The sequence below is a fragment of the Herpailurus yagouaroundi genome, unplaced genomic scaffold (genome assembly GCF_014898765.1).
Source record: "Herpailurus yagouaroundi ecotype Mexico unplaced genomic scaffold, PumYag 246, whole genome shotgun sequence".
NCBI lineage: Eukaryota > Metazoa > Chordata > Mammalia > Carnivora > Felidae > Herpailurus > Herpailurus yagouaroundi.
This window is the reverse complement of record NW_024412463.1, coordinates 7290375-7302142: the sequence shown is the minus strand read 5'-3', so window position 1 is coordinate 7302142 and position 11768 is coordinate 7290375. Positions and strand designations below refer to the sequence as shown.

The 11768-nt window shown below is 57.0% G+C and overlaps 1 long non-coding RNA gene across 1 annotated transcript in view; it reads left to right on the top strand.

Moving 5' to 3' along the window:
- LOC121019898 (uncharacterized) overlaps nucleotides 1–5322 on the top strand; it is a 6103-nt gene extending 781 nt beyond the window's left edge. Inside the window, exons 2-4 of the long non-coding RNA XR_005785805.1 lie at nucleotides 250–436; nucleotides 1553–1649; nucleotides 3884–5322. This is a non-coding gene — a long non-coding RNA (uncharacterized LOC121019898). The remainder of the gene's footprint in view (nucleotides 1–249; nucleotides 437–1552; nucleotides 1650–3883) is intronic.
- Nucleotides 5323–11768: the final 6446 nt, after the last annotated feature.

Genomic DNA, 11768 nt, shown 5'->3' with positions numbered 1-11768 from the left:
GCGCCCGGCGGGCGGGGAAGACTTGGGGCGGGGCGCGCACGCGAGCCTGAGTGAGCAGGGTCGCGTCCCCGCCGGCCCTGCCGTCCCGGGGGGCCCTCTGCGTGCCCGCAGGGGTCTAGTGAGTTAGAGTCAGCGACGGTCAGCATGTTTATTGAGCCAGGGTGAGATGGGATACAGCAGCATGTATTAAAAGCTGAAATGATTCTTGTTTTATACGCACATATGATTCACTCGATGAATATTTTTCAGGGCGTTTCATGCGACACTCCAGGATGGGGGCTGCAGGGACGCACAGAACTGACGCCCTAGCTCCGTGGAGCCTCTGTGAATAAGACAAGTCAGCGCTAAAAATACAGTGGACAACCCGGAGGGACATAAGCCAGGGATCTGCAATCCAGGGGGGTCCAGAGTGGTCCCAGAGACCCCCCTGGAGGAGGTGACCGGGCAGAGGAAGTTGTTCTGGTCTCTTCCAGCTGATATCAGGGATTCCTCCCTGTAGGTGGGCGACCCTGGGGGAAATGCAAGCTGAGGGCAGTCCTGTCTCTCTGTCCTTGTCCCCAGCCATGGAAACAGGCCATCCCGGAGCCTCTGTGTGCTCCACACCAGGCAGGACGGGCTACAAGAACTTGTTCAGAGTTGTTAGGAACGTCAACGAACAGGAGAGCAGTAAACCAAGCGTGGGGCCTGAGCTTGGGGCCCTGGAAGCTGGCCCTGGCACCAACATCCCCCACTGGTGGGTCACACCTTGGTGCAGAGGCCGACTCTGGGCACCTCAGATCCTCTGCTGTCCCAGCACAGCTGTGGTGACAGCTCCAAGTGAGGTCACTCCTGACCCTGACCCTACGGCCTCCTCTGGGACAGTGGGATACAGGTGGGGCCTGGGGGGCTGGGAGTGGCACCTGGTGGGCTGGGGGGCGGGGCGAGTCGTGTTCCCTAGTCTTTCAGGATTTCACCCGCCACCTAGGGTGCTTGACTCCAGGCCCAGACAGACTGTCTCAAGTCCCTGGACCCTGACCTCGCCTGCCTTCCCTCAAGCCTCTCTGCTCTAGGCCCCTTAAGCTGGGAGGGGAGCCCTAAATTTTCAGCAGGTCTCCCCGAAACACACACTTCTCCGTCCCAACTAATTCCTCCCTTGTCCTTTCGCACACGTTCCTGCAGCACCTCAGGCACACTCCTGCCTCCTTTGGGGCCTTTGCCTCATCACTTGCCCTTTATCTTGCCCGTGTGTGTGTGTGTGTGTGTGTGTGTGTGTGTGTGTGTGTGTGTTAACGTTTTATTTTCTGAGAGAGCATAAGCAGGGGAGGGGCAGAGAAAGAGGGAGACACAGACTCAAAAGCAGGCTCCAGGCTCCGAGCTGTCAGCACAGAGCCTAGTGCGGGTCTGGAACCCACACTGGAGATCATGATCTGAGCCGAAATCAGACCCTCACGCGACTAACTCATGCAAGCACCCCTATCCTGTTTTTTTTTTTTTTTTTTTTTTTTCTTTCAATGTACTCCTGTTTCCCGAACCCCTGCCCACCTGCTCATTTACAGCCTCTTTCTCCTGCTAGGTGGGCGGGACCCTGGATGTTTTGCTCCAGCTGTAAGGCCTGGCAAGCAGAGGGCCCTCGGGAAATGTTTGTTGACTGAATGCACGACGGAATGGAGGTGAGAATTCTCCACCAGACAAGGGGCACTTTTAAGAGAGCCCTTTGGAAACTTTGATTAAAGTGTGGCCTAGATTTTTTCCTAGAGGCCAGGGAAGGCGGCCACTGCCCGGCCACGTGGTCTCGGGCAAGCTGAGTCCCTTCCCCGGGTCTCAGTTTCCCCTTCCGTGACAGACAAGGCCTCTCTGAGGCCGCCCTGGCAGTGGCCACGAGGGGCTCCGGCGGGGTGGGCGGTGCTTTTCCCAGCGGCGCAAGCCGCCCAGGCGTCCCGCCTACAAGTCCCAGAGCCGCCCGCGCGCGGCCCCGCCCCCCCGCGCGCGGCCCCGCCCCCCCCTCCCGCGCTCCCGGAGACCCGCCGGACAAAACCGGGAGGCACGCAGGACGGGAGCGCAGTTGCACGCGGGGCGGCTGGCGTCTGTCTAGCACGTGCTGGCGCTGCGGGGGCCTGGGGTCCCGAGCCAGGGCGGGGACACAGGCTCCGAAAGGGGGAAAGCGCGGGGCTCCCGCGGGGCGTTTGTGCACCCCGGGCCAGGCGGGCTGGCTGCGTGCACCTCGCGCTCCTGCCCGGCCCCGGAAGGGGCCAGGGGGCCGGGGGCCATGTGTGTCTTACCGGGCGCTTGCCCGGGTGGGGTTTCGTTCACTCGTTCATCCTGTGCCCTCTGCCCATGGGGTGGCCGCACTTTCCCACTGCAAATAGGAGACCAACATAACGACCCACCACCGCCCTAAGAGCTTACATTTCAGGCGGAGTGGAGAGAGGGCAAATGAATGAATGGTGAATATTAGGTTTTATATTTAGGTAAATTTTTCTGGTTAGGCTGTGAGAAGGGAGCAAAGAGGAGACGAGAGATGGCCAAGAGATAACTGTTCTTTAGAGTCAGGGAAGGCCTGTGGGAATTGGTAAAAGCCACAGCCACTGGAGGACAGGGAACAGAGAGAACAGAATGAAAAGGCTCAGAGCGACTAACGTTTATCCAATATGTATTTTTTGGTTTAGTTTTTATTTATTTTTGAGACAGCAAGAGAGAGAGAGAGAGAGAGAGAGGGTGAGCAGGGGAGGGGCCGAGCAAGAGGGAGACACAGAATCCAAAGCAGGCTCCAGGCTCTGAGCTGTCAGCACAGGACAGGACAAGGGGCTTGAACTCACGAATGGTGAGATCATGACCTGAGCTGAAATCGGCCGCTTAACCAACTGAGCCACCAAGGCGCCCCCCCCATATGTTTTTTAAAAAATTTTTAATGTTTATTTTTGAGACAGCACAGTGGGGGAGGGGCAAAGAGAGAAGGGACAGAGGATCCAAAGTGGGCTCTGTGCTGACAACCCGATGCGGGGCTTGAACTCATGAACTATGAGATTTTGATCTGAGCCAAAGTCAGACTCAACCAGCTGAGCCACCCAGGTGCCCCATACCTAATGAGTACTGGGCACTTTTATGTGGTCGATCCTCACACACCACTAATGATAAAAGTCATTTGTCCTGGCATACCTGTTTGGGGTCAGGTCCTTGACTAGGTGACTTACTATTAGATGATTTAACCTTGGGGTGCCTGTGTGGCTCAGTCAGTTAAACGTCTGACTTCGGCTCAGGTCACAATCTCATGGTTCGTGGGTTCAAGCCCCATGTCGGGCTCTGCACTGACAGCTCAGAGCCTAGGGCCTGCTTTGGATTCTGTGTCTCTCTCTCTCTCTCTCTCTCTCTCTGCCCCTCCCTTGCTCTCACTCTCTCTCTTTCTCTCTCTCAAAAATAAATTTTAAAAAATTTGGATGATTTAACCTCAAAACAGCCTTTGTCATATGTAGGTACACCCAGTTTTAAGGCAGTGGGCACTGAGGCCCAGAGTGGCTTCCCCAGGGCCACCAAGTGAACGATGGCCAATCCATGATCCCCTTTTATTCTCCCCACAGCATTTAAGGAAGATTTGTCTCCCCACTTTGAGGGCTGGGCAGGTGAGACCTCAGAGAGGTTAAGAGAAGTGATTAAGTGGAAGTCTTAGGGGGAAGGCCCAGACTTTCAGGTCTGGAAACATTGGCCCTTATCTGAGACCGTGCCTGGGCGTGTGCGCTTGTCATGGGTTGAATTGTGTCTCCCCCAAAACATGTTCAAGTCCTAACCCCTGGTGCCCACGAGTGTGACCTGATCTGGAGGTAAGGTTTTCACAATCTAATCAATGTAAGAGAAAGTCACATCGGATTCGTATGGGGCCTAATACCGTGACTACCGTCCTTACAGGAAGCCCATGTGAAGGCGCAGACTCAGGGAGAAGGCCGTGTGACAACAAGTGGCGGAGAATGAAGAGATGTATGCACAGGCCAAGGAGCGCCATGATCCCAGGAAGCACCAGAAGTCACGAGAAAGGCACGTGTGGAATAGATTCTCCCTTCTTCGTGCACTCGGAGGGAGTACAAGTCCTGCTGCCACCTTGAGTCTGGACCTCTGGCTCCAGAACCACGAGAGAATAGCCTTCTATTGTCCTCAGCCACCCAGCGTGTGCTCCTTTGCTGCGGCAGCCCTGGGAGACTAACGCGATTGGAGAGAGGAGGAGGACAGAGCCCTGAGCAGGTGGAATCACACAGTTTGTCACGCTCGGGTCTCAGAACCGTCTTCAGAGCCACGCGGGTGTCCTGGGACTCCTGGGTGTCATTCCAGGCCCCAGGCCTGAGAAGCTGCCCTGTGCCTCCCTGGGCTTCAGCTGCTCAGCCGGGAAAGGTGGGGATCCAAGAAAGGATTCTTCTGCTTAAAACACCACCAGTTTATGTCCATTGCCGTCCTCACTGCCCAACCCCTACTGGGAACAGAACCGGCAGCCGCCTTCCCCTGCGCCCCTCCCAGGTGTCTCCGGAGCCTGGGCTCTTTCCCACAGCGACAGCCAGGCTAGGACCTCACCATCCCCACCTGCGTCTCGGAGGCACCATCTGGATGCAGCCCGAGGACTGACTCAGATCTATCTTTAGTTTTCTGTCCATCCCGGAACACCCGGCGTTTGGGTCAGTGGCCGCTGAGCTAGATGCTCCCAGAGCCTGGGACTCAGGCTGCATCCAGGCCTCTCTTCTAGCATCCCTCAGAAGCCCGTGTCCCTGCCCCATGCCGTCCTACACCTGCATTTGCCTCTCTATGGACTGGCAGTCTCCCCACTAGAGGTCACCTCCAAGAGGCTGCTGGCTGCTTTGTTCACTGCCACGTACCCAGGGCCCGGCACATGGAAAGCACATGATAAATGTGTGCTGAGGAGGGCGCCCGGCTGGCTCAGTCGGTTGAGCGTCTGACTCTTGATTTCAGATCAGGTCATGATCTCAGGGTTCATGAGTTCGAGCCCCGCGTCAGGCTCTGCCCTGATCGCCCGGAGCCTGCTCATTCGTCATTCGTTGTCTCTCTCTCTCTCTCTCTCTCTCTCTCTCTCTCAAGTAAATAAACTTTAAAAAAAAATCCTTTAATACATGTATGCCGACTGAGTGAGCAAACACACAAATGAATGAAGACTGGGATTGGAGGTGTTGGCGGGGGGGAACCCCAAAGCCTGTCTATTCTAATGGAGACCCAAGCAACTCAGGCTTTCTGCGGATCCAAGCCAAGGTTGCCCCTTGTCTCCATGCCAGGCTGCAAGGTAGAAGCGTGCGGGCCACCTGCACCCACCCCACCCCCAACCAGAGGCCTGAGGAACCCTGAAAGAAAACATCAACACAGCAAATCGAAAAGGATTTGCTCAAGTCTCTCTGTGGGAGACTTGAGGCCCGCAGACTTTGACGCGTTAGCGGAGCCCCATCTACCCGCCGTTTCAGGTTTGCAAGGCTCCTTTCTGCTTCTCGTCACGTGGTAAAAAGCCACCCCGTGTTCTTCGCGAAGGCAGTGGCAGGGCTGTGAGGAGAGAGCAGAGGGCAGGCCAGGAGGAGCCGGCCCTACGTTTGTGAGCCGTGCCCATCGCACCCATCGCAAGCCTGCCGGCAGCCACCTCCCCGGGCCTCGGTTTCCTCGGCTATGAAATGGACGTGATGGTAGCAGCTTCCTCGTGGGGCTCCTGCGGGGCCGGGAGACACAGAAAGTGCTGAGGTCAAACTCATACCGAGTAGGCGCTCAGTAAACGCAAACTCCTGCAGTTTTCGGTTTTTTACCAGCACCCCTCAGTTTCCAGCCGACACAGCAGCAGTCTGGGCCAGGTGGGGAGGTGGGGACCTTGTCAGCCCTCCCACACGTGCTCCTTCGGCGACTCCCGTTGCCTGTGGGACAGAGTCCCAAATCCCTTTGTTCGAGATGCCCGCCGGGCCCCCCCCCCCCGGTACAGAAAGGCGCCCCTCCCCGCTTCCCCCAGCCGTGTCCCCTCTCAGGGGCCCTCCCTTCTGTGTGGGCCTGGGCCTTCCCCCTCCCCCAGCAGTCTGCCAGGACCTGAGGCCTCTCCTCCGATAGATGGTTCCAAACAACAAATGGCTAGAAATGTCACGGAAAACAAGCACATTCAAAAAACGCTATTAACGTGTTTACAAATGAGCAAGTGATACAGGAACGTGTGTGCCCTTCCGTTGATGCGTAAAGTACCAAGAACGAGCAGTGGCTTGGACGATGCCAACGTTGTGGACGACCCGGCAAAATGGCCGGGACACCCGTGCTGTGCGTGTGGCTCAGAGCCGCTCAGGTTCAGGGTCATGGCGGCTGCTGAGGCTGCACGGCCCGTGGCCTGCGTCCACGGCTCGTCCGCGTCGGTCGGACTCTGCCGAGGAAGACTTTTTCCCTCGCCAAGTTCACAGGCCCTGAATTCTGTCCACGGGCCGGGTGGGTGTGGGGGCCCCAGGGAAGAACTCCTCCGCGTCAGTTCCTTCGGTCGTGGTAACGAGTTACGCACACTTCGTGGCTCCGGGTGACACAGATTTATTCTCTCATTCTGTTTACTCTGGAGGTCAGAGCCCAACAGGGGTCTCATGGGCCAGAGTCGAGGTGTCGGCAGGTCTGGCTCCTTCCGGAGGCTCTAGGGGATACATCCGTCTCCTTGCCCCTTTTCGGCTTCTGGAGGCTGCCGCCTTCCTTGGCCGGTGACCCCTTCCCTCATCTTCCAAGCCGGCTGCCGGGTGGGCTCTCCCGTGCTGCATCACGGTGACACGCTCTCCCTCTGCCCCCGTCTTCCAGCTGCTGAGTGGAAGATGGTCCCCCCCCCCCCATCACCGGCATAATCGTCCCATCTCAAGGCCCAGAGCCCTGGTCACAGCTGCAAAGCCCCTTTTGCCACGTGCGGTAGCTCGGAAAGCAGCGGCCATCTGTGGGGCTAATGAGGGTGTTTCATCAGTAGACAACCTGGGGCACTGCCTCCGTCCACCTTAGAAAAGTGGCCACTGCTGATCTGGAAACGTGGATCATAAGCAGGGCAATTCCCCCACTGGAGGCTGCACGCTTTTTACTTTTTGGCACTCCGCAGGCGAGCAGGTGTGTGTGCCGGGAATTTGCAGGAAGTCGCGTCCTGTAAATGGAAGCCTCTTTCCCCCCCACCCCACCCCCCACCCTGTGCGGCTAATCCCGGAGCTGCGAGAAACCCGTGAGAGCCAGTGCTCGGGAGAGGGCTGAGCCTCTCTGCAGTGGGAGTGAGGTGCCTGCCCCGGGGGCCGGGTTTTCCCAGTGAGCACTGGTCCCGGGACCCTGCCCCAGCAGGTGCAGCCCGGCAGGTGCATCAGAGGCTGGCTCTAGGAGCTGGGGGGTGGGGGGTGGCGGTGAAGGTACAGCACGGACGTGGAGTCTATTCTGGGGCGGTGGTGGGGGCAGGGGGCGCCGTGTCACACAGCTGGAAGGCAAACGGCTCCCTGGGAACACTGTCCTAGTCAGCTCCGGCTGCTGTGACTAAGGACCACAGACTGGGGGGCATGGATGACAGACATTTATTTCCTCACAGTTCTGGAGGCCAGAAGTCCAAGATGGAGGTGCTGGGGGGCTGGCAGGGTGATTTTTGGGGGGAGGCCCCTGTCCTTGGCTTGCAGATGACTGTCTCCTCCCTGTGTCCTCACATGGTCTTTCCCGGGTGTCTGTGTCCTAATTTCTTCTTAGAAGGACAGCAGCCATATTGGATTAGGGTCCACCCCGGTGACCTTATTTATTTACTTTTAATTTTTAATGTGTATTTGTTTTTGAGAGAGGGAGACAGTGCGTGAGCAGGGGAGGGGCAGAGAGAGAGGGAGACACAGAACCCGAAGCAGGCTCCGGGCTCCGAGCCGTCGACACAGAGCCCGACGCGGGGCTCGAACTCACGGACCGCGAGATCGTGACCTGAGCCGAAGTCGGACGTTCAACCGACTGAGCCACCCAGGCGGCCCTGTGGTGACCTCATTTAACTTCATCACCTCTGTAAAGACCCGGTCTTCCCGTACAGTCGCCTTCGATGCTCTGGGGGTTGGGACTAAACATAGGAATTTGGTGGTGGTAGGAGGGGGGGACACCGCTCAGGCCATAACAGGCACCTACTCTGCTTTTGCAGGCAACTCTCAATCGAACAGAATCATGCGTGGGGCCTCCCACGCTGGTCGAGGGCCCCCTGCTAAGTCCCACTGAGGCGGCCAAGAACTGGGGTCCTTGTCACACAAAGTCCCAGGAGATAAAGCGACCCCTGGCACCGCGAAACACGCGACGAATCCGAAGACAAGGGGAAAGCCATGCAAGTTGTTCTCTCAGAAAAGTCCACTTCCATGGCACTTTGGCTTTAAAGGTCACCCCAGAATCAGAGGCGATGGTGGACGGGGCACTGGAGGAAGCGGTGGGGCGCAGCCCTGCAGAGACGTGCGGCAGGGGCAGGCAGGAGCCCTCGGGCACAGTGTCACGGCCAGCCCCTCCGGGCCCCAGAGCAACGGTGACACCAGGGGCCATCTGTGCTGAGACTCCAAAGCCGGGGAGTGTGGCCTCTTGCTTCTGACCCGCGGTGGAGAAGAACCGGGGACGCAGGAAGCGATGCCCAGATGACCCAGAGGGCAGTGTGGGCTGGGCCCCGGGCAGTGCTGGTGGATGAGTTTCTTCTTAGCACTTCTGTTCTCTCCCCTCCGCTGCCTTCCCCCATCCCTCCCCCCGGGGAGAAACTCAAACTGGTAAAATAGCTACTTTTCTTGAGGGGCTGACTCATGTGTTAAGGAAGTATGCAGCCAGCGTGTTATTTGCTTTGGAAACAGCCCTTCCCTTCGAGAGTCTTTGTCTGTATTAGTGACACAAAATTCACGACGACTTACACACGCCAGGCTGTAGAATGGTTCACTCTGCTTATGTGAGCCTCGTGGTGATGAAAAACTCTCAAAAAACAACAACAACAACAACAAAAAACCCCCAAAACCCAAAACTCTCAAAACTACAGCCGCCCAGCTCTCCTGCCTCCTCCCACCTTCTGCTGCTTGAGCTCCATGAAATCGGGGTACCCTCGCTTTGCAGGTGATCCCGCTGGGTCTCTGGGGGGTCAACCCAGCCCCTCTCTAGGGAACAGGGTGCTCTTACTGAAACTGCTCCCGATAGCCTGCAGCCAGGAGGCATTTCCCACCCACTAGCCCAGGTAGGTGGAGAGGGTTCAAAGGCACCAAAGTTAGTCTCCAAATGGCCCTTTTGGCCACCAGGGTCCACCTGGGAAGGACATTTGCATTTCCTACTCTTTCCTTCCCAAACCAGGGCAGAGGGATGCCAAAGGGTGAGTGGGTTCTCAGGGTCGCCCACACCGACAGGCAACAAAACCCCAATGTCCCGTAAGGGAACCACGGCGCGGGGGGTCGGGGGGGGGGGGCAGTGGATTTTAAAGTAGGGAAGTCAGGAATCGGACCTCTGAAAAAAACATTGACTCCAGTATTTCCTAAGGAGGCCATCACTCTCGGTAAAGATAAAGTGTATAGTTTTAAAGAATATTTTTCTAACGGGGTAAATACTCCTTCAACCCCACTGACAAGCTTAACGACACCACCAAGTGGAGAGCCAACCCTCATTTCCCGGAACAAGTGCAAGGAGAACACAGAACCGCCCTCCCGCCCCCAACACAGGCGCCGGAGTCGCTGGCGCCATCTGCCGGCCGCTTTGAAACACGCACCGGAGATCCCAAGACCGCCCAGCGTGTGACTTCCGTCCCTGTAGGTCCCCCCCCCCCCCCGGGGGGGAAAGGGAAGCTTCCCACGGATGTCATCCCACCTGGAAGTTCCAGCGGTGGCAGCAAGAGTCTGAGCACGTGCCGTGGGCCTTAACTCTGAATCCTCCACGCCGGTCTTCTGCGAGCGCCGCTTTTAACGTCTCCCGTTCCGCAGATGCGGTCACCGGGGCTCAGAGAAGTAGAGATGACACGCTCGGGGCGCCAGCGCTGGGATTCGTCACTGGGCAGCCCACGTTCCTCACTACGTACAACGCTGTGCGGACACTTCAAATGTCACATTTTAGTCGACAGTCCCTCTCTCCCGTTTTGGGGGCAAAATGCAAGGAAACCATTACGGCAGGTACTCATGGCGGGTACTGCTTGAAGTTACTGAACCTCAAGAACTCGTCCTAAACCGTGTAAGACGTAGCAGGGAGAAAAACCCCAGTCCGGGATACGATGACCGTACAGAACGTGCATATGCATAGACACGCACACACACGTGTGACGGTAGCACAAGTTACGCCGAACGATACTGACCGTTACTGCGAACGACGTAGCGGAAAATAGAAAATATATTTTGGGGCGCCTGGGTGGCTCAGTCGGTTGAGTGTCCGACTTCGGCTCAGGTCACGATCTCACGGTCCGGGAGTTCGAGCCCCGCGTCGGCCTTTGGGCTGATGGCTCAGAGCCTGGAGCCTGCTTCCGATTCTGTGTCTCCCTCTCTCTCTGCCCCTCCCCCGTTCATGCTCTGTCTTTCTCTGTCTCAAAAATAAACATAAACATTAAAAAAAAATTTTTTTTAAAGAAAATATATTTTAATACGGCTCCACTACAAAAACACCAGTAGCAACAACTCCAGTCACTTCACGACCTACGAATGGATGTTTAATTTGGAAAACGCTGGCTCACACGTTCCCTAATGTGTTTGGCTCATTTCTCACAGAACCCCCTTCTTCAAAGGAAAACCAAACTCCGGGGGCGCTGGGTAGCTCCGTCGGTTCAGCGTCCGACTTCAGCTCAGGTCACGATCTCCCGGTTCATGGGTTCGAGCCCCGCGTCGGGCCCCGTGCTGAAGGCTCGGAGTCTGGAGCCTGCTTCCGGTTCTGGGTCTCCCTCTCCCTCTTGCTCTCTCTGCCCCGTCCCTGCTTGTGCGCAGTCCCTCAAAAATAAATAAATGTTTAAACAAAATCAAATTTGGGTTGAATGAAAGAAAAAAATGGTTTCCCAGGTCACTCCAAAAATGGCAGAGCTCCTACCAAACAGCCTAGAACATACGGAATAACGTCCCCTTGAGAGAATTTTCCAGAGCAGTACGTCGTCCCTTGAAGATGGCTTTACGTGGTACGTTTTACCTTCTGTCGTATTATTTCATGGCTCGTTTTTACTGCTTTATTTTCATTGTGTTAATTTTTATGGTTACCTCGGGCAAAAGAGAATCGTTTTCCATAGACTTCCTTTCTTTCTTGAAATTGATGGCGGTGGCTAATTTTTTTGCAAGGCAACCATGTTTTTCAAAAGCGGATCAACTGAAAGAAGTGAACAACAGTGAAAGCGGTGACCAGAGCAGCGTGCGCCTGGGACACTGCGTGACAACCGGCCCCTTCCCACACGACCAGGCACTCGAGGAGCTTCTCGCTTGGCAGAACCCCCCTGCTCCACAAGAGCAGCCGAGACGCGATGTCGTAAGCAGGGTGTTCACCTTGACCTACCGAATCCCACCCACGGCGTCCGCTCGTCCAGGCGCATGACAGACGAAGCCACCCCGAACACGGGCTGGGCAGGCAGGGGTCAGGAGACCCCCTTGGCTGCAGGGGGCTCTGAGGAGGCTCCCGGACGCAGGACACAAAGCAGGCCACGTTTTGCAGGCCGCTCCTGGTGTCTGTGCCCCCAGGACGCGGCGTCAGACCAACCACAGCAGGAGCAGGGAGATGTGTGGCCACCCTGTGCCTGCAGGACCCCACCTCGGACCCCCGGCCCCTCTTGTGCAAGGTCTCACCACCAGGCCGCGTCCGCGGCTCCCGCCAAGCGCGGGGTCACACGCAGAGAGGAGAAAAGGCCC